Below are 21,287 nucleotides of genomic sequence, written 5' to 3'. Positions count from 1 at the left end.
AATGGTCACAGCCCTTTGTTTAAAAAATGCGCCGTACTGCAACTACTTCAAAGTTGGGTGTGTCTATGATGGATCATTAGTTGCAAAACCTACAAAATCTCCATTCACACAAATTAATAGTGGTGTTGATGGTTAATTAAATACATCCGGATCATTCACAAAATAGGAATGCCACATTGCATCGTAACATAGTCAGAAATCGAACATCCAAGACCTCTTTCAAATGCAGTTGAGCAGATATAATCAGTGACGTAAACTACCAGTACACATGATGTACTTCAAGGGCACTGTGACACAACCATGAGGAGTCACAAGCATTCAATTAAGCTGCCATGTTGTTTTTGTTTTGTTTTTTTTTTTCTTTTCGACAGCTCAAAAACCACGGGAAAACTCACAAAAACATCAAAATTACTCACAAAAGATAGAATCAAATATTAAAATATAGTTACGATCTCACTATTCCCTGGAGACTTGCATTACTATAAAACTCTCAAGTTAGTAGTCGAGTCAATTCGTCTGAATTACGTGAAGCTTCGATGAGTGTCAGTCCCATCTTCGTCGCCAAAGGTGAAATATAGTTCTGGAATATAAAAATATGTTCTGCCTTCAATATTAGTTTCAAACGTAAATAAATAGTCAACCATCAGTTTCGTGTAGAATAAGTAATGACACAATCAAGTTATTACCATGAGCAGCAATACAGCATCCACAATAATTTGTTATGTGGTAAATGATGGAAAGAAGGTGGTAAAGACAGAAGGTGAGTGGCTGTTTGATGTGTGGGTTGCGTAGTGGAAACAAGACAAAATGGAGATGCATCAATGGAGAGGGAAAGTGGCAGAGGAGTCCTGCTGTGGAGTAGGATAGGGCGGGAAGAGTTAACGTTGGTAGGATGGATAAATATCTGGGCAGACCACATTGTCTGGCAGAGACAATTGGTAGAAGTTGCGTTGGGGTGTTTGTATGTGTGCGGACATATTTGTAAAGGTGCAATAGAACACCAGGGTTGCTGATCAGAGGGGCGATAATGGCGTTATTGTAATCTAGTTTTGAGGGTAATATAGGGGATGCAGAGGTTGTAATGTCTCTTGCAGCGGTCTCTCCGCGAGATTTTCAGAAATTTTTAAATTATGTAACTCAGTGCATATCTCGAAATATGTCTTCTTATCTTACCGATTCCTAAACTTTAATATACTAAGATTATCAATGCAAAGTAGTTTCAAGCCCTATTATTCCTTGGAGCGCCCATTTACTCCATGGAATAGCTTCTCTGATATCTATGTTTTCTCTTATGAAAAGAATGAAAGAGGAGTGCTTGCCGATTAGCCGTGAAAGAACGGAGGATGTATATGTATGTATTGTTGAGCTAGTATGAGAAGGAATTTAATACATGAACTAAACTAAAGTAAGTGTGTTCGCGTATTATTTAATTGATTATTATTGACAGTGTCTGCTTACTACGCTATGTTGCACGGGATCAGTGGGGAACGTCTGATTTACACTGGACAAACCTGCCGTTTTGTATGCTCAAGATATCCAGTTACTTCAAATAACTAGGCTAACACCGTCTTACCAGCAGATGGCCGGATTTACAGGAGTTGAGGTGGGACGACAGAAAAGGGTGACATGCAGGAGCTGGTCATCACAAGAGAAATTGGAAAGGAAGCCACACTGTTCAGTGAGAAGACAAATATTGGTTGATTGGAAATACGAGGCTGTGCTGAAGAGAAACGCCTCTTATTTTTTTAGTTTTTTAAATAAAGCAAGGTTATTAACATCCTACTTCTTCATTCTCCATGTCAACATATATATTTCTCAATGTAGTCAACCTGGCAACGAAAGATCAGTCTGGTACACCATCACTATAGAATGTTTGACTTTGTTGACGGGACAACAACCTCGTTTCTGCTTCCACCACATCATCCCTATCAAAGTGAATTCCTTGAAGGTCTTTCTTAAGTCGCGGAAACAGACGAAAATCAGACGGGGCCAAGTCGGAACTGTGTGGAGGATGATCGACGACAGTGAACCCAAAGCGTCGAACTACTGCAGATGTCGCGGCGCTCTTATACAGTGTGGCACTGTGATGCTGAAGGTGAGAGTGCTCCACGTCTGGACGAACTCTTCGGATTCGGAAGTCGATTACAGACCGACATTTTAAACGCTGAAGTACGTAGCGCTCTAGCGGCAGATGCCTGTAACTTGCGTCACTGAAGTGGGAAGGTCGATAGAGTGATATGCAAGACGTGTAAAACCTCAACCGATATTGAGAACGGAATAAAATTTTCGGAGGCAGCATTTTCCTGCACACCCTCCTAAGAGTCATAAATTTACATCATTTACCTGCCTTTCCTTGTAACAGTGGGTGAAAGAAAGCGTTCTCACGACGAGTCTTACGTTGCAAGTGAAATATGGAAGACCTGTGGAGCGGCGGAGAGCCGCCGTGAGACGTGGCGACGTGGTGGAATGGTCAAGTGCTGCACTGGGTGACTGCTCAAGGTAGGTTCTATCTGCCAGGGTGCTCATACCTCCCTAAAACGATGGTACAAGAACTGCAACATATCAACAGGGTCGGGTTTTAAGAGGGCCCATGGGATGTGTTTTACACAAAAAATACGAGCTTATTTAGGGGGATTTTACCATCAACTACATTCTTTCTCATTAAGCGCGTGCAGTTTGTAAAAGTCACAGAATTCTTTTGCAGGAGTCTCATGGTCGGAGGTCAGTTAATCTAGAATTCTGTCTTAAGAGAATGATGGTATGCATCCTGTACAAACTCACAGCTCTTGATAAGCTAACATCTATGAAGTGCCAGGTATTTACGTAAGGGCTGTGCTAATCAAAATAAGGTTACTAACTGTGCTACATTATGAGCAGCATGGTCTATCATTCACTCCGAGTATGTTTAAATAGCAAAAGAGGCCTAAAAGAGAGAGACAGTTGCTAAAATATTAAGTTCTTAACGCTAGATTTTAGATAGGTATGTGGAGAATGCATTAGAAAAAAATACATTTTATTTACTGCACACACAATCACGTACTTCAATAGTTGATATTCAGTTTACTCAAAGCAAATACAAAAAGTGCAAGGGTGGTTCGTCTCTAAAACTTCACCTTAATTCCCATATACGTCTTCTGTTGTTGTTCATTCCATAGCGAAAAGCCGGTGCTTGATCATCTGCACAGTACTCCTTTATGAAGTCTTAGTGTCCACATGAAGTTCATTCACGAATCTAGCCCCATTAGGAACATCTCTGTAATCTGCCCACAAATTACACAAATGAGCAAATGTATTCATAAGTAAACTTCACAGCAAAGTACAACAGGGGGACAAATCCATGCTTTAGTTTTTAATTAGTTTTCAATTATGATAGTAGTCGTTTGCCAGTTGTAGGTCTGGTGGGACTTCTCTAGGCGACTCACTGGGGCGCTTACAGTAATCCTTGTTAAGTAAAAGCCACAGGACTAGTCCGATAAATTAAGTAAAGGCACGCTTACCAATAGCTGTGATTATTCCAATCATTTACATATGCAATAGCGCTATTCGCAATAATTTGTTCCTTCTCGTGAGCTATACAAGTCATCTGTATCCTTCTACCGCCACTTAACGACGATACTTTCCAGTGCACTACAGCATCCTCAGCCAACAGCCACATATGGCTGTTCACCCTACCCATTAATCATTTATGGAGACAGAGAATAAGAGAGGACCTATCACACTTCCCTGAGGCACTCTCATCAATCCTCTGTCTGGTCTCTGACGAACACTTGCTGTCGAGGACAAAAGTAGTAGGATCTGTTACATAAGAAGTCTTCGAGCCACTCATCTACCTGAAACTTCTTCCGTTTGAGTGGATCTTCGTTAAAAGTCACTGTTTCAAACGCTTTCCGGAAATCAAGGACTACTGAAGCTGCCTGTTGCTCTTCACTCACGGTTCACAGGACATCGTACTAGAAAAAGGCAAGCTAAGTATAGCACGAACAATGGTTTCCAGTTCCATGATGATTTGTAGACAGAAGCTTTTTCGTTTCAAATATACACTTCTGGAAATGGAAAAAAGAACACATTGACACCGGTGTGTCAGACCCACCATACTTGCTCCGAACACTGCGAGGGAGCTGTACAAGCAATGATCACACGCACGGCACAGCGGACACACCAGGAACCGCGGTGTTGGCCGTCGAATGGCGCTAGCTGCGCAGCATTTGTGCACCGCCGCCGTCAGTGTCAGCCAGTTTGCCGTGGCATACGGAGCTCCATCGCAATCTTTAACACTGATAGCATGCCGCGAGAGCGTGGACGTGAACCGTATGTGCAGTTGACGGACTTTGAGCGAGGGCGTATAGTGGGCATGCGGGAGGCCGGGTGGACGTACCGCCGAATTGCTCAACACGTGGGGCATGAGGTCTCCACAGTACATCGATGTTGTCGCCAGTGGTCGGCGGAAGGTGCACGTGCCCGTCGACCTGGGACCGGACCGCAGCGACGCACGGATGCACGCCAAGACCGTAGGATCCTACGCAGTGCCGTAGGGGACCGCACCGCCACTTCCCAGTAAATTAGGGACACTGTTGCTTCTGGGGTATCGGCGAGGACCATTCGCAACCGTCTCCATGAAGCTGGGCTACGGTCCCGCACACCGTTAGGCCGTCTTCCGCTCACGCCCCAACATCGTGCAGCCCGCCTCCAGTGGTGTCGCGACAGGCGTGAATGGAGGGACGAATGGAGACGTGTCGTCTTCAGCGATGAGAGTCGCTTCTGCCTTGGTGCCAATGATGGTCGTATGCGTGTTTGGCGCCGTGCAGGTGAGCGCCACAATCAGGACTGCATTCGACCGAGGCACACAGGGCCAACACCCGGCATCATGGTGTGGGGAACGATCTCCTACACTGGCCGTACACCTCTGGTGATCGTCGAGGGTACACTGAATAGTGCACGGTACATCCAAACCGTCATCGAACCCATCGTTCTACCATTCCTAGACCGGCAAGGGAACTTGCTGTTCCAACAGGACAATGCACGTCCGCATGTATCCCGTGCCACCCAACGTGCTCTAGAAGGTGTAAGTCAACTACCCTGGCCAACAAGATCTACGGATCTGTCCCCCATTGAGCATGTTTGGGACTGGATGAAGCGTCGTCTCACGCGGTCTGGACGTCCAGCACTAACGTTGGTCCAACTGAGGCGCCAGGTGGAAATGGCATGGCAAGCCGTTCCACGATCGTCTCCATGGGAGAATAGCAGCCTGCATTGCTGCGAAAGGTGGATATACACTGTACTAGTGCCGACATTGTGCATGCTCTGTTGCCTGTGTCTATGTGCCTGTGGTTCTGTCAGTGTGATCATGTGATGTATCTGACCCCAGGAATGTGTCAATAAAGTTTCCCCTACCTGGGACAATGAATTCACGGTGTTCTTATTTCAATTTCCAGGAGTGTATATAGAACTTAGATCAAGTTCTAGAATTTTTCAGTATACCGATGTTACGTATATGGATCCATAATATTGTAGGTCTTTTCTTATACCCTTCTAATGTGTAGGAGTCACCCTGCACTTTCTTCCAGTTACTTGGGGCTTTGGTCTGAGTTAGCGATTCTCGTTAAATGCACACTAATTAAGGGACATAGAGCACTCTCTGAACTGGACCCATAACAGGCCACTTATTTGTTTACAACGCGTTCAGCTACTTCTCAACGTCAGGGTGTCTATTTCTGTGTCCTCCGTACGAGTGTCTCTGTGACGGTCAGATGATGGGACGTCTGTACAATCGTCCTGCGTGGATGATTTTTTAAACTGGAAATTTAAATTAGGTTTCTTTTCGCTGTCTTCTGTTGCCACGCCAAACTGGACGACGAATGACCAGAATTTTCTCGGATTCTTCGCAAAACCCTTCACTACGGTATGACAGTGAAAGTTGTCGTGTACTTCTTTCATCGTTCTTTTTAGATACGCACGGACTTCTACTAACATTCGGCTGTCCATACATCCACGTTCTCTTTTGATATAAGAGTGCTAAAATCTCTGCTTCTGCATCAGTTTCCGCATGTTGTTATTAACCCACGCTGGGTCTTTCCGTCCTTAATCCACGTACTCTGCACATACTTATCCAGAGAGTTATTTTGTCATTTAAACTTGGTCCACAATTCCTTTACATCCATCATAATAGAAATAAGTGATTTCCATTCTTTATCTAATTAAGATGCTAACAACGACTTATCTGCTATTTTAGAATAACTACTCTCCTAGCTCTCTTAACGGATATATTAACTTTAGTAATCACCCGCACTATGATGGAAAAATGAACACCAATCTCTGTCTACATATTAACACTCTCGGTAGGTTCAGGTCTGTTTCTAGTTACAGGGTCTAAAATATTTCGATTTCGGTGGGTTTACGGAAAACGTTTCCAGGACTACTTCACAACACTGTCTCTCCGTACCAGCTACAGTGAATCCACTGACGTCTCAGTCGAAGCTTGGTAGGTCAAAGTCAACATCAACTGCAACTAAACATGATAGTGGTATTTCCACGCTACTGGGCGCGGACTTTCTTTGAATCATTCTACGACAGTTACGGTGTAATCGGGTGGTCGGTAAAAACATTCTGTGATTAAGTTAAGTTCACTTAGACCAGTTACTCGTTTCCAGATAATTTCGCACTTAGAATCTGCTTCAGCCTCAATATGGACAATATTTTTGTCGTCTATTGTGAATACTCACCTTTCTATGGCGTCTAACCTCTTTTCCGACGTACGTTTCATTCCTCGTTAAATATTTCTGATCTTTCTTCTTCAGGTAGACTGTGCCCCCTCACACTCTGAAAACAACTATTATATGTCAAATAAGGAGTATTTTGTGAACTCTTGTGCAGAAGATATCGAACTGGAAAGTCTCTGTGTACGACGCGTTTATCATACAATACCCAACGAGGAATCCTAGGGACATTGTTAAACACAATGATAATTCTGCTGATCTACAGTGGAAAGCCGTATGCTTTGAAGAAGCAAGTAAAGCATAGGTGTTAAGAAATAACTGTTACAGTGGTCAGAGATGCTGACTTTTGATGCCAAGACACTCGGTTGAGGAAGAATTATCATTTCTCTGTTAGGCGTATGAGACTGATGAAAATGTGCAGGGTGCAATCGTATTTCCTACCAAGTTGAGCAAAGGTATGTAGAGGCTGTAGAGGCGACAGCTGATGCAGCGGCCGCGTGAGATGACATCCCATCAGCACAGTGGATTCAGAGTGGTGAGTACATGACAGTAAGTAAGTGTACTGAGCACAGTCAAACACAAGTGACTATTACACAGATTCAAACCATAATAATATAGTAAATAGAGTAAACAGTGTTCTAAGCACAGTCAAACACAAGTGACTAGTACACAGATTCAAAACATTATAATATAGTAAACAGAGTAAACATGTCAGAGCATAAAACTTTACACAGCAAGACGAGTCACAGATGGCTTAAACAGAAGCCGTGTGGTTAAATTGATTTCTGTCCGCGTACCTTACGACCACTGAGTGTGACATAAAAGCGTGGCTTCTCCTATTCACACATTTCTGTATCATTATCCACTCTTAGTAACTTTAAGGAGGTGCTCTGAACTTTGCGCTAATCTGAAGGAAAGCTAACCTGCCGTTCTGTGCCTTTGATGAGAATAAGCTCCTACAACCCACGAATGTAGTGCTGCTAAAGATTGTGCTTATCAGAATTTTTTGTGAAACATGTTAATTCCTGTATTCCTGTTCACAGTGTCAAGGATAGCCATTGCATTCCGCTATTGTTGCCTTAACTTCGTTACTATCTGTAACTTCAGATAAGGCCGTTGTGGCAGGTCGACGTACGAATACTATTGTCTTTACTACGTCCATCAATCGATATAATGGTGTAATTCGTTAAAAACAATACGATTTCAGTGATGTTATCAACTCTGATGCTGTATGTTGACCGCTTCGGTCTTTCAACGCTCTTAGCAGCTCACTAGTTTTCACACAGGCTAATAAGGTTATCCTGATAAGCCCTTAACCTTAGGAGAATGTTGAAAACTCTTTCACCTACCCTATTTGAGTCGATACCACCTTCGCCTCTTCCACACATAAACACTACTGGCCATTAAAATTCGTACACCACGAAGATGACGTGCTACAGACGCGAAATTTAACCGACAGGAGGAAGATGCTGTGATATGCAAATGATTAGCTTTTCTGAGTATTCACAAAAGATTGGCGCCTACAACGTGCTGACATGAGGAAAGTTTCCAACCGATTTCTCATACACAGCAGTTGACAGGCGTTGCCTGAAGAAACATTGTAGTGATGCCTCGTGGAGGAGGAGAGATGCATACCATCACGTTTCCCACATTGATAAAGGTCGGATTGCAGGCTATCGCGATTGCTGTTTATCGTATCGCGACATAGCTGCTCTCGTTGGTCGAGAACCAATGACTGTTAGCAGAATATGAAATCGGTGGGTTCAGGAGGGTAACACGGAACGCCGTGCTGGTTCCCAACGGCCTCGTATCACTAGCAGTCGAGATGACAGGCATATTATCCGGATGGCTGTAGCGGATCGTGCAGCCAAGTCTCGATCCCTGAGTCGACAGATGGGGACGTTTGCAAGACAACATCCATCTGCACTAACAGTTCGACGACGTTTCGAGTAGCATGGACTATCAGCTCGGAGACCATGGCTGCGGTTACCCTTGACGCTGCATCACAGACAGGAGTGCCTGCGATGGTGTACTCAACGACGAATCTATGTGCACGAATGGCAAAACGCCATTTTTTCGGATGAATCCGGGTTCCGTTTACAGCACCATGATGGTCGCATCCGTGTTTGGTGACATCGCGGTGAACGCACATTGCAAGCGTGAATTCGTCATCGCCATACTGGCGTATCACCCGGCGTCATGGTATGGGAAGCCATTGGTTACATGTCTCGGTCTCCTGTTGTTCGCAATGACGGCACTTTGAACAGTGGTCGTTACATTTCAAATGAGTTGCGACCCGTGGCTCTACCCTTTATTCGATCCCTGCGAAACCCTACATTTCAGCAGGATAACGCACGACCGCATGTTGCAGGTCCTGTACGGGCCTTTCTGGATACAGAAAGTGTTCGACTGGTGCCCTGGGCAGCACAGTCTCCACATCTCTAATCAGTTAAAACGTCTGGTCAATGGTGGCAGAGCAACTGGCTCATCACAGTACGCCAGTCACTACTCTTGACGAACTTTGGTATCGTGTTGAAGCTGCATGGGCAGCTGTACCTGTACACGCCATCCAAGCTCTGTTTGACTCAATGCCCAGGCGTATCAAGGCCTTTATTACGGCCAGAGGTGTTTGTTCTGGGATCTGATTTCTCAGGATCTATGCACTCAAATTGCGTGAAAATGTAATGACATGTCAGTTCTACTATAACAATATATTTGTCCAATTAATACCCGTTTATCATCTGCATTTCTTCTTGGTGTAGTAATTTTAATGGCCAGTAGTGTACTTTATCCTAGAAAATGGCTCTGAGCACTATGGGACTTAACTTCTAAGGTCATCAGTCCCCTAGAACTTAGAACTACTTAAACCTAACTAACCTAAGGACATCACAGACATCCATGCCCGAGGCAGGATTCGAACCTGCGACCGTAGCGGTCGCGCGGTTCGAGACTGAAGTGCCTAGAACCGCTCGGCCACTCCGGCCGGCTTTATCCTAGAAGGTTCTTCTTTAATAGGACCAGCGATCATTAACTGCGTAACTGTGACAAATAAATCTGCTTATAATCTGAAGGAAGAACGTATTCTTCACAGCTCAACATACAGTTGCTGTCGTCCATTGCAAAGACAATCACCCGGTATTAACAGGGGCAACTAATCGTTCATGAGCGCAACTATACCACCGTTTGTGGAAATTGTGACACCAAGAAGGAAACGCATGAATTCAATTAATTTAATACCACAGGTTATGTGTATGACATGTAACAAATGATTGGCTTTTCAAACCTGTACATATCCTTTGAGCCGTACTTTTCAGTATGTCGTGTGGCCACCATGCGCTGCCGGGATAGCCGCCGGTCTCAAGCTCCCTGTCACGGTCAGTGCGACTCCGCCCGCCGGAGGTTCGAGTCTTCCCACGGGCATGGGTGTGTGTTTTGTCCATAGCCTAAGTTAGTTTAAGTTAGATTAAGTAGTGTGTAGGCTTAGGGACCGATGGCGTCAGCAGTTAGGTCCTATAAAGCCTTAACATAATTTTTTTACCACGCGCTGCAATTAGAGCTGCTATACGCCGTGGCGTAGAATCAATAAGGTTCTGAATACGTTCCTGACGGTTTTCGCTCCACGCAGTTTGTATCCGAGCCCCCAAATCCCTGACACCAGTTACTGGAGGACCACGACGCACCAGGTGCGTTTACATATATATTATATAATTTTAAAAAACCTTAGAAAAGGGTATTTCCCACTACTTATTTCTTCTCAGCATTCCTAATACCTCGACGGTGAGAGGGTCTCTCTGCCCTCCCCGCTCTTCCCTCCATATCTCCCTTCCGTGGGAAAAAAAGGCATCTGGTAAAAAAGTAAGTGAGAAAGCAGACCTAGGTTTGAGTTGTGCTCATGCACAAACTTTAAATCATTTCTCCAGCTTCCATCATTATCGTAGATAAAGGTGAGATCACCTGAGGTACGGGACTTCCCTATTACGTCTGACGGTGGGGAGCTATTCCAAGCCAGCAAGCCAGAGAGCCCCAGCAATAGTGACGATTCAAGGGGAGAATAAGCTGAAGATGTGAATTGAAGTTTGTGCTGTGAAGTACTTCTTGCAGAAATGCTGACCATTGTGCTGCGGTGGTGTAATGGTCAGCATTCCTGCCAAGTAAGCAAAGAGACCCGCGTTAGAGTCACGGCGGTGGTACAAATTCAAATTCATTCTTTCAGCTTCCATCATTATCATTTCTCTGAGCTAATGGTGCGTCAAAATAAAAAAAATTATGGCACTTTTCATCTTTGAAAATCCGTGACACCAGTTACTGGAGGACCGTGACGCACCAGGTGGATCACTTAAAGGGCAGGTAATACCCTTTCAAAATTGATCAGAGATGCTAATACTGCCTCCAACACCGAAAATCGTAAGTCTCGAGTCAATTTTCCTTATCCTGAGCCCCACTCATCTAATGTTGCCGCTGCTGTTCAGTAACATGATCTGCGTAAGATGTACCACGATGAGCATCTAACACCAACAACTTTTAACAAATAACTCCTCAACACCAATTTTAAATTTCCATTAATAACGTTTCCTCTTCATTTATTATTCATTCTTCATAATACATTTGTAACAAGTGCAACTCTGACTGCTCATACGTACCAGTGTGACATAATGCTGTGAAGACAACCAGACAACAACCGGTAGATGCTTTAAGATCATATAAAAGTTTTCCTTTTTTTTTATTTCTACAGTACGATACGGTATCTTTGTCTAATAATAATCAAAGCCGTTGTCGCAACGACAACGTGTTTCAGCTTGGCATTGCCATCGGCTTCGTGTGTATGATGGCCAGCTTTTCTAAGACGGTGTATTTTGTTACAGCAAGTTCACAGCCGTTGCTCCAGCGTTCTCGAACTCAGTAAAAGAAGCAAAATGTTGCTTATGATTATCTCATCGGAGGTAAGATCTGCTTGTAGTGTGCAGTTCTACATGGTAGCGGTATTGTGTTTTATTCCTGGTTGTAATTAATTTAGACTCAGCTGTAAATACGATACGCCGGCCGGTGTCGCCGAGCGGTTCTAGACGCTTCAGTCTGAAACCGCGCGACCGCTACGGTCGCAGGTTCGAATCCTGCCTCGGGCATGGATGTGTGTGATGTCTTTAGGTTATTTAGGTTTAAGTAGTTCTAAGTTCGAGGGAACTGAGTCGCGTGGGATTAGCCGAGCGCTCTAGGGCGCTACCGTCATGGGCTGTGCGCCTGGTCCCGGCGGAGGTTCGAGTCCTCCCTCGGGCATGGGTGGGTGTGTGTTTGTCCGTAGGATAATTTAGGTTAAGCAGTGTGTAAGCTTAGGGACTGATGACCTTTTGTAAATAAGATAAATGTCACTTGGAATAGACATGTGGAATCCAAGTCATAGCATATTGTTTTCGTCCGCGAGATTGTAAGTCCGGGTGTAAAATGCGACCACAGCGGAAGCAACAAGGCAGAAGACTGAATTGAAAATCAGAGCGTTCCGACGTCGGCTGGAAGACATTTTCCTCATGAAGAACTTTCGTAGCGGTGAGGGCGACATTGACGTTGACACCCGGAATAAATTCCAATAACGGAAATGCACTGTGTACGCCACTGTGAAACTCTCCTTCTTCAAGGTAACTGGCTGCCACTCACGATCAAGTCTTTGTTATCATGTAGAAAAATAACATGTTTTTATGGTCCTTCCAATACCGATGTTTACCCATTTGTCTAATGTGTACTTACGCGCGTCTGCGCTTTCCAAGGCAGGCACAAGATCGAAGTTTTCTGTGGACCAGGTTCAAATGACTGAGCACTATGGGACTTAACTTCTAAGGTCATCAGTCCCCTAGAACTTAGAACTACTTAAACCTAACTAATCTAAGGACATCACACACATCTATGCTCGAGGCAGGATTCGAACCTGCGACCTTAGTAGCAGCGCAGTTCCGGACTGAAGCGCCTAGAACCGCTCGGCGACAGGGGTTAGCTACTCAGCAGGGAGACGCTGGAGACGTTGCACGTTAATGGCAGGTGACCGACCGCAAAAGTGAACTTCAAGTGTCAATGACAAAAATTTTAACATTCCACCATCCAGGATTTTGTGTGTTTGATATATGTAAGTAGAAATGAATATTCTACAGCTTCCATTCAAGTTTGGTACGGTTTTGGTGGTTGAAGCCCCACTCTTGTGTCCCTGTCTCGCATCAGGGTAAGGTAGGTATGCTTGTTAACGTATTTCGCACCGTTAATATAAGGGTCGGAGGACGCCTTTCCTGTTCTGACCCTGTTACCCTCGCGAGACGCGATATGAATACCTCAACTGTCTGTGTGCAGTGTTTTGCATATGAAAGTGCGCGAAAGTTTTCTAAAAGTTTGCGAAACGGCGCTGCCCCTCCCGCCGGAGGTTCGAGTCCTCCATCGGGCATGGGTGTGTGTGTGTGTGTTTTGTTCTTAGCATAAGTTAGTTTAAGTAGCAGTTTGGTCCCTTAGAAATTCACACACATTTGGACACACATTTTGCGCAACGCATAACTCAGGCGCGACTTGGGTACCAGCCCGGTATTCACCTAGTACGATGTGAGAGACCGCCTAAGAACCACATCCAGATTGGGCGGCAGCCGAGCTTCGCCTCCGGGTGGTTTAGATCCGGGACTGGTGCACCTCTTCGTCCCGAAAGCGCACGGCTATCCGGACGGATTGCAGTGCCACTCAGTGAGATATATTAGGCTTACTTTCATTTCTCAAAGTCAGTTCTATACAAACTATTGTAACGAATAGTAGTCCAGAGATAATGAGAGCAGTTTTACGTGTTTACTGATAAACATTTATCAAAATCTTCATAAAGAGAGCTTCAATATTAGGATATTTCCGCAGCAGAATTCTCTAAAACAACCTTTCAGAAAAAATATGTTTGTACAGGCGTGCCATATTGTTTACCATCATATAGGCAATTTTGCGGATATCATGGGATTACAGTACGTCTTATCTCAGAGACGCGATTAAGATGTATGCTAAGCAATAATTGTCCTGTTAAGGGGATTCTCCACCCTTCAATTATTTTTCCAAAAAAAATGTTAATGTATATTTCACGTCTTTGGAAAGTTTACTCTTCGATCCCAAAACTATCTGGCTGTATTCGAATTACAGGTAAGTCCAAGAAATATATAAAATGTGGACTGTGAGTGGAGCCGGGCAACAATAAGACCTACCAATGTAGTTAACACGGTAACTGTCCATCAGAGACTTTAATCAGACGCCTTACCGGTAAAATGCTCTCTGACGGAAAGACACAAAATGAAAATGAATGTGTACACAGTGTCATTGGGACCAAGTGTCCCAAAAACAAAAGGACATTGACATTTGGTCCAAGCGCCCAAAAAAAAAAAAAAAGGTATAGGGTGTCACACAGTGTTTCGACGATTTCAAATTAGAATGACATGCAACCTAATTGTGAAACAACGTTGAACATTTTACACAAGGGCCACTATTTATTCAAGTTTATTTATGGAATACTACATCGGACAAACGACCATCATCCGCGGCTACTCAATACTCGAGACGTTTCACCGAGTTTCTGAAAACATCTTTCGTAACTGCTGGAAGAATTTTGGAAATTTTATTATGGATTCGATCTTTTAACTGTTGCAAGCTTATCGACCGGTCGGAATACAGTAGCGCCTTCAAATGATGCCATTGGCAAAAGTCTGGCACGGTTAAGTCAGGCGAGCGAGGCGGCCATTAGATACATAATTTAACAGACGATAATGTAGATCATACCGAATTAGGCGATGAGTGGACGCCGAGGAAGTGTTCAGCGTTAGGGCACTTTTTCGTGACGAACGACGAGGGCTTGAATGTAATCTGCTACGCGCACGCTCGACGTTCTCGAGACTTCAGATATTTTTCGAGGTCCACCTGGCTCTCGGTTCGATACACTGGCAGTTGCACGGAAATTTTGTACCCAATTCAGTACTGTTTCTCGAGCAGGAATTGTACATAGAAGCTGTATCTTGTATGTTGGTTCGACCAGTGCGACACGATTACTGACATGTCTGTGGGATGAAACTTGACCCTTTGCACCACAAATAGACGCCACCGCTGTCCCAGTATCTTGTGTTCAGCACGCTTCATTCAAATTTGAAGATGTCAAAACATTGTGAAACAACCTGCACTTTTGGGTCTTGTCGACATCCCCAGGCTGCGGCTAAGCCATGTCTCCGCAATACCCTTTCTTTCAGGAGTGCTAGTTCTGAAAGGTTCGCAGAAGAGCTTCTGTAAAGTTTGGAAGGTAGGAGACGGGATACTGGCAGAAGTAAATCTGTGAGGACGGCGTGTGTGTCGTGCTTGGGTAGCTCAGTTTGTAGAGCACTTGCCCCCGAAAGGCAAAGGTAACGAGTTCGAGTCTCGGTCCGGCCCACAATTTTAGTCTGCCAGGAAGTTTCATATCAACGCACATTCCGCCGCAGGGTGAAAATCTCATTCTAGTCTTGAGGTATTTGCGTACATCTGTTCATTAATACACACATTAAAAATAGTTTTGCATCATCGCGTTTCCCAGAACTCCTGAAGAGAGTTCCCTTGACTGTTCAGAGGTGTCACTAAACCCGCCCAAAGCTGTAAAGAACCATGAATAAGCAGCGCCTATTAGACGGAGGGGGTCCGACCGCTAGTAAGTTCCAGTCATTCCACCAGGAAGGAGGTACACGGCTCGTGTTGTCTGTAGCTCAACCATGCCTAGACGGTCTATACCGCGGTTCGATCGATTCCGCATTGTTACTTTGTGCCAGGAAGGGCTCTCAACAAGGTGCCCAGGCGTCTCGGAGTGAACGAAAACAGTATTGTTCGGAATTGGAGGAGATCAGAGAGACAGGAACGCCTGAGACAGACTGTCCAGCGAATGCAGCAAGGTGAAGTTTCCCTGTTGTTTTGGGGTGGCATTATGTGGGTCGACGTACGCCGCTGGTGGTCATGGAAGGCGTGGTAACGGCTGTACGACACGTGAATGCCATCCTCCGACCGATAGTGCAACCATATCTGCAACATACTGGCGAGGCATTCGTCTTCGTGGACGACAATTCAGGCCTCCATCGTGCTCATCTTGTGAATGACTTTCTTCAGGATAACAACATCACTCGACTAAAGTGGTCAGAATGTTATCCAGACGTCAACCCTATAGATCATGCCTGGGATGTATTGAAAAGGACTGTTTACGTACGACGTGACCCACCAACCACTCAGAGGGATCTACGTCGAGTCGTGGTTGAGGAGTGGGGCACTCTGGACCAAGAGTGCCTTGATGAACTTGTGGATAGTAAGCCACCACGAATACAGGCATGCATCGATGCAAGCGGAGGTTCTACTGGCTATTAGAGGTACCACCACATCTGAAGGTCTCGCTGTATGATGGTACAACATGCAACGCGTGGTTTTCATGAGCAATGAAATGGGCGGGAATGATGTTTATGTTGATCTCTACTCCAATTTTCTGTACAGGTTCCGGAATTCCCGGAACCGAGCTGATGCAAAACCTTTTTTTGATGTGTGTAGTTTGTCTACTACATTTTTGCTTTTCTGTACCGGCAATTGAAGAAAATTCAAGTTTGGAACTTAAAAACAATATTGTAAGTGATTTAACAATATTTCTCATAAAATGAATGCACACAACAGTTGAACCACTTCTTGTGAATGTAACTAAAAATCTGGAATCTTAAAACTGAGGTTAGAATACCAACAGTTAATTCTCAAAAGGTTATTAAAATCATTAAAAAATTCAGAAGTCAAAAAAAAAAATAAATAAAGTTGTGGCCTTAAAAGTTGAGTATTGCTACATCCTTATGTGATAGACATGATCTTAAAATTCAGTTGAAATCGAGAAAGTAGAAAAAAAGTTCAATTCTTGCATGGATTTTCCCTTAATGTCAATTAACTTTATTTTTAGTGTATAATGTCGAATACTACAGTCTCTTTTACTTTTCTTTGATTGTTTCATAAACGAACGAGAGCAGACACGAGGACAACGAGAATTTCCGACACGTGTCCTGCATTCAGAAGATCGGACCACATTACGGCATGAGTGACAGTCACGCTCTAGAGGCGTAAACTGCCGTCTTTGTTGCTGTTTACTGGGCTCATTATCTGATTATGTCACAATTTGTTGAAATTAAAAAACACTGCCTTTTAATAATATTTAGTCCATTTACTATTTATTTCACGGTAACTTCCATCAATACGTACAACGATGTATATGCGATATCCGAGACAGACTTGTGTGTTTTCTTTGAAGATAAATAAGTGTTAAGACACGTTTTATGTACAAGAAACGAAATTGTATTGTGAATCTTTATTTAAAAGTGTTCTAGGTTTGAGAGACAGTGGCTGTACTTTAGTACTGTCAAGAATACTACATACAATACTTCACTGAAAATTATATGAGAGAGAAAATTACGAAGCATTATATATCTGATCGTCATAAACTACAACTGAATTTTTATACGGGAGTTGACCTCATGTAGAAAATAAGATTGTCTGAAGCGAGGCAGTAACAGAAGAACAGGGAGAATTACCCTAATTCATAAATATCTTCAAAAAGTTATGCACTTTTGGAAATTAGTTTAGTTCTGAGTCATAGACAGAACTACAAAAAATTACACTCTTTAATATTCAGATATGCAGAGCATTATATAGGACTGCCGTAGAAACGGAAATACGTTTTTTTTCTGAAATACGACTAATTTGTCCTTCTATACCAAATCACGAGTTTGTGCCCCATGTCCACAAGAAAGGAAAAATAACTGCGGATAGGTGAATGATATTTCATACACGCCTACAGACGACAGACGCTGTAATGATGGAGCGTAATCATCTACGTTGACTTAATTCATAGATAAAATTCGGTTATAAACCATTAAAGTTGCCTTTAGGTAACGACAGGCGTAAAAAATGTCATTACAGGGTACATTCTTTTGAGGCTAATGTCCTCACGTTTTACAGCTCTGTCTAACGCCCGCCGCATTCCATTGTTCATAATCTACGAAGAGGAGGACAGAAGAGTTGGTGCACCACTTGTAGAACTCTTCACTTGGTTTCTCTAACTCACTCAGTTACTGGTTAGAAAACAAAGGAGTGTGTCATGAAATATAGGTTCGCCAAAGTGTTAAGCAGGCGAACGAGGCTGTAGTGCCACACGGCCCTAGTCGAGTGTTATCTCCCGTCGGAATGTGCGTGCGGGGCGCCATTGGCGAACCGGCTACAGGCAGCGACGCCAACCTATGGACCTCTGCGCAGTGAAATTCACAAAAGTTACTCAACCGTAGTGTGTTTGGAGTGAGTGACAGTACAGATGCAAGACGAACTGTCTTCGCTAAAGTGATTACAAAATTGCAGGGCGGAGGGTGTAGTTGTAAATGTAGAGTGTAAGCAGTGCGTAGTGTATGAGGCGTAATAGTATATATGTAAGATGAATACAGTGTCCGTAAGTGCGTTAAAAGTGTAGGAGGGCCGGAAGTTATGAAAAGGGAAAAAAATGAGCACGCTGGGCTCCATCGTTGACGAGCACGCTACACACAGTATCTTTGTCGCGTTCCGGGAGAAATTTTCCTTTTGGGGAACGCCGCGTCGTTTGCGCTAAAACCTGTACTAGCGGTCAACCTGCAAGTACGTAAACGAAAGCCACCCAATAACCTCGAAAAGCCGTCGGCACATAGACTGTGAATTCGAACGTCAGCATCAAGCATGCGGAGTTCCTGACGTAACAGCGTGGGAAAAAAAGCGTTGGGGAGTCTTTCACAGCCGGCCGTTGTGGCCGAGCTCTTCTAGGCGCTTCAGTCCTGAATCGTGCTGCTGCTACGGTCGCAGGTTCGAATCCTACCTCGCGCATGGATGTGCGTGGTGTCCTTAGGTTAGTTAGGTTTAAGTAGTTCTGAGTCTAGGGGACTGATGACCTCAAATGTTAAGTCCCATAGTGGTCAGAACCATGTGTACAATTCTTTTGAGTCTTACACATTGTGTCGAGTAACATGACAGATGTTGTGTGCGTACTTCTGGGCGTACACAACTGCCATTGAAGAACGCCACCTACATAACATGAACGCCTTCTCTTACAGAGATTTCAGTACGGAATCCTGAGACGCCTTATTGACTTGGATTTTAGTTGGAGCCCATTTTTGGTGGCTTTTGCATGGTAACTTACGTTCTATAAATATACGCGTTTTCTGAGCACCAACAAAAAGACGCGAAACGTACTAATGTTAGTTAAAATATGAAGTGTAGCTTGTGTGTTACTAAAGTATATTGTTTCAAGGGAAAGGCAAACTGAAGATCCATTAAATACACATTTTTCTTGGTAGGGTATGTTATTATTAAATGCTACTTCATACCATATCAACCATTAAATTTTTCAAAAGATAGTAACATTCAAAACAACGTGTGAGGATACGGAATTTTAGTGTTGTGTAATGAACAGAGTGGCAAAGTGATGCACGATGTGCTTCAGGCTCGCGTCTCACTACATGGAAATTTTATTGCTCACCTTCACTTTTTGTAATGGGTCCAGAGACTTTACTATAAATTTAGTACAAATATATTCTACAATATTCAATGTTATATAAATATAAGTGCACTGTCTGTCAGAAGTGTATGTGTTGGATTGGCCTTATCTTGCAGTGCTTGCAGAAAGATATTTTGACTTTTTTCCTTACTCGTATATTTTACTTACCTGCTACTAAATAAACACAGCGACCATATAAGAATTACCTTAGGGTTTTACTAAAGAGTGAGAATGATGAGGTAATTTTTGTCTTATGTGCGAGACTATAACATATTTGTATCGCACCATTTGCAACGTTTTTCTGTAAGCTCATGTCCTTACTGACAATATATGGAACTTTCTTTTTTGCCTTATAAAATGTTCATGGATTGTATAGTATTGTATTGAACCGGAGACCTAGAAACGACGGATAGGCTTCGTCCTTGCCGCAGCTCGTAGTGGTATAAGGTGCCAGGCAAATCCAACACCTTCCATGAAAACCCTGACATGATAAGCAAATCCAGTAGTATGTCACATAGCTCCGAATAAATCGTGACATTAAATTAACCAAACTAATACGAGTAACGAGTGAGCAAATGAAATACCACAGACTAACACAAGAATGTCTAAATGCATGTCATACCTTCCCACCATGAGACAGACGCAGTTCCGAGGGGAGAAACGAGAACAGAAGCCGAGGGCAGAACCGTGTTAAGCTAGAAGGCCCTACGATAAGGGACGGACTGGGCACCCACGTCGCCAGCTAACCACTAGGACAAGGCCAGCTGCAAGTTTTAGCGTGAGACTTTTTCGCGTCTTTGTTACGACAAGGACCACCCCCCAACCCATGTTAAAAGCTAGAGCCCTCCAGAAAAACAGTATAGATCTTACGATAACACAAAAAGGGCCACACCACCCACAAGTCTTAGCGTGAGACTTTTTCGCGTCTCTGTTACGTTGCAAACTTTAAAAACATTGGCCCACCACGAAAAGTATAACGTTTCTCATGGATAGAAAGAATTTTTGTAGGCGGAGCTTAAGGTTAACATTGAGACCCTGATTGGTCAGATGAAAACACAGCCAGATAGTTTTTTTTTAAACCAACTTCGGTAAATGATAGTAAGGAGAAGTTAGGAGAGGAGTTGCTTCTGAGACGGCGAGGTGAGCGGAGCTGTGCTGCCCGCCGCTCCCTGACGAACACCGACAAGGTAATGAACGCACGCGATGCCCCATAACAGCGCATAAAGCTTCACTCAGAACTGCAGAAGTCTCATCTGTTACACCCCCTTTTTGCGTAATACTAGTGTCGATCGTAAATAGTGTTCACATTTGCCACTTGAAGTAAAAATCTGACTTCTTTGTTTTATAATTATTGAGAAGCCACATCAACCACTCTAATTTACGACAAGTTAGGTAAGTAATTAAAGATAATTGAGGGTCACTGTAGAACATATTGATAGTTTTCTCTTTTGTGAAACTTAATATAAACCTAGATTATAGATGTGATATGGCTTAGGTCGTCCTTCGATCCATTGTAGAACTTGGAAACCCATTCAGGGAATATTCGTTCACAGTTTTGTTGAACGCAGTTGGTTTTTACCATCCTGTATTAAAACACTTCCTTTTATCAATAGTGTAATTTATAAACAATGTTTTGTTAGTAGAATAAAATTTCCAATGGTAAACTTAACTGCTTTTTCGACGTTATTGTACCAGCTAACTAAAAATAGGAAAGCCTTGAACCTCTTCCATTAAATTTAGTTACTATTAAGATTCTTTTACAGGGAGTGCAGTGGAGCTGACGCTGAGATCATTAAGTATTCGGTTATATCATCGCTAGTCTCACTGAACTCTTCTGAATTCTACATGTCATGTGTGGTCTGGCGTCTCCTTACCAGCAACAGGTCCCAGGTTCAAACTAGTCAATTCTCTAAAAAACACGCTCAGAGCGTCCTTGCACGAAAGTGGTAGGGAGACACGATACAGAACAAACGGACACCACCATGAATGTTAGTGGTACACAGCCCCACAACAGGCTACGGCGGTCCACCCAC

This window comes from Schistocerca gregaria, chromosome 1 (assembly GCF_023897955.1).
Source record: "Schistocerca gregaria isolate iqSchGreg1 chromosome 1, iqSchGreg1.2, whole genome shotgun sequence".
Taxonomy (NCBI): Eukaryota; Metazoa; Arthropoda; class Insecta; order Orthoptera; family Acrididae; genus Schistocerca; species Schistocerca gregaria.
Note: the sequence above shows the minus strand (reverse complement) of the source record.